Source organism: Nicotiana attenuata, unplaced genomic scaffold, assembly GCF_001879085.1.
Source record: "Nicotiana attenuata strain UT unplaced genomic scaffold, NIATTr2, whole genome shotgun sequence".
Taxonomy (NCBI): domain Eukaryota; kingdom Viridiplantae; phylum Streptophyta; class Magnoliopsida; order Solanales; family Solanaceae; genus Nicotiana; species Nicotiana attenuata.
The window spans coordinates 52,699-55,310 of NW_017674506.1; the positions used below are offsets into that span (position 1 = coordinate 52,699).

The window sequence follows — 2,612 nt, forward strand, 5'->3', positions numbered from 1 at the left end:
AAGCTACAATTACATAGTTCTTCCATCAATCAGAAATAAAATTGGTTTACTAGTAGCTTTAGAATGTGTGACTTGAAGTTTAAATCTCTGTACGTTTATTTATGAATTTATAGATAATGTATTAGTTTTCTTCAATATTTAATTAGTGGAATATGCATATCTATTGAGATTTTTAACTTTGAATAAAAAATTTTAATATTTTATTGGAACATTAAAAAAGAAAAAATAATTGAATTTTGAATAATTATTGCCTATAACAACCAAAGAATATTTAAGTTCCAAATGTATATTGGTATATAACTGTCATTCGTTGTGAAATCCAAATAATATAATAATAAAATAATTCTGTTGTTGAGAGATCCCTATATATATACAGAGAAGATCTTTCCTTTTCCTTTCCCCCATAATTTCTAGGCTCGAAGTCGGATGATTGATTACCTTTTATTCAAGTTTTTAGACTAAACAAATTTTACAATGACAATTTGAATTTAAATCATTTTATAAATTTTAAAATTTATGTTTGCTGTTTTAACGCTTTGATATAGCTAGAGCTTCAAACAAAAAACTAAACTATTAATGTGCGGTATATAAAATATATATTGCCGAATAATCTTAGCGATTGTAATGAGACATATTATTTAAAATTAAATAAAAAATGCTAGTGAAAAAAGGCCAATACTCAATTCAAATAATATGTTAATGTGTGCATTTAAAGGAAACTATGTACATGACTTTTTTAATAAAGGTTTATATTTGTCATTCGATGTGAAAGCCAGATAATATAATAATAAAAAATGTTATTGTGCTAGTCTATATTTATATATAAATATATACAGACAAAAGTTTTCCTTTTCTTTTCCCCCATAATTTCAAGGCTCGAAGTCGGATGATTGATTACCTTTTGTTCAAATTTTTAGACCAAACAAATTTTACAATGACAATTTTGAATATAAATCATTTTTAAAAATTAAAAATTTATGTTTAGTTTACGATTTTAACGCTTTGGTATAACTAAAGTTTCAAACGAAAAACTAAACTATTAATGTGCAGTATATAAAATATGTATTGCCGAATAATCATAGCGATTGTAATGAGACATTATTTAAAATTAAATAAAAAATGCTGATGGAAAAGGCCAATACTGAATTCAAATAATATGCGAATGTGTGCATTAAAAGGAAACTATGTACATGACCTTTTTAATAAAGTATACTATGATTAGTTTAACTACATATTCCAGTTACCGATTTATATAGAATATTATTATGGATCTAATCTTCTCTATTGCTCACATGCATCTTCCAAACATAATGGATCTTATATCACATATGGTTGTATTTTATGAGTATTTTATGAGCATTGTGTTCCAAAACCTACTCTATGAATTAAGTCTTATTATATTTTTTTATAAAATGGAGAGAGAACTGACAGAATATGACAGATTTCATTACAACATCTATCTCTAGAAAGACTCAATATAAATAATTTTTTATAAAGTATTAAAAATACAAGAAAACTATTATAGAACTATTACTAACCATTGTACATGCCAATACATTACAGGGAAGGTCTATAAATTACACCATTCGCAAAGAAAGAATATACTCACACAAAAGTTTCATAAAGCATCAAGTTGTCTCTCTTTATCTCCAGCTTTAATTCTACTTTAGTATAATTTTCATAATGTTTGTATGTACGTATGTGTCTTTGTTTATGAATTGAATTCTAATAACTACAATGGGGATATGTTTCAGTTAATTTGCTGTGGTTCTCCAAGATGCAAGTAATGGCTGCACGGGACATTGATTATGATGTCTCTCCAATGGAAAGGAGATTACTCCCGCAACTTAATACTTGTCTTAGATCTTGCACATCCGATAGTGACTGCAGTGACTGCATACTTTGCTGCCATTGTAACTACATGACATTCAATACGTTCCAATGTGGTCCTAGAGTTGGAGTATAGAGAGAACACTATTGTCCGATCGCAACAATCTGCTCCAAAATCATGTAACACATTTATGATATACTATAATTTCTATGTTTCCTTCGTCTTTTCCCCTTTCCGCTATTATGTGTTGTACGAATAATGAAGAATGTCAAGTGATGACATTCAATTCAGGAATAAAGATAAATTCAAATGTCAAGTGATGACATTCAATTCAGGAATAAAGAGAAATTCAAATCTCATGTTGTCTTGGCTAGATTATATGTACGGTTATTTAATATTTACAAATTATATTTACAGACTTATAGCTTGTGTATAATATTTTAATTTTTAAATTTATTATTTCTTTGAAATATTTTATGTCTCGTTTCTCAACGACAATATTTCTTTTCTAATAACGTATGCTTGAAATATATTTATCGGGTATGTTTTTGTAAAATAATTCGGAAAGCAAGTAATAAGTTTAAGAGAAACAAAATTCAAGTCCTTAACCAAAACACAATACAACTATTTGATACGTGAAATGAATAGTTTTATGATTTATTTATTTATAGTTGTCCATTAAAAGAAAGATGAATGCTTCGTGTGTTCTGCAACGACATAAATAATGTAATTACTTAAACTTTATTAATAACTTTATAGTTTCAACTTGCTTAATGTCACG

General features: G+C 27.0%; 1 long non-coding RNA gene across 1 annotated transcript; it reads left to right on the forward strand.

Annotated features, from left to right (window-relative positions):
• Positions 1-1,517: 1,517 nt before the first annotated feature.
• On the forward strand, positions 1,518-2,250 carry LOC109218788. The gene is made up of 2 exons (XR_002066830.1): positions 1,518-1,632; positions 1,755-2,250. It is a non-coding gene; the product is annotated as an uncharacterized LOC109218788 (long non-coding RNA).
• The last annotated feature ends 362 nt before the right edge of the window (positions 2,251-2,612 follow it).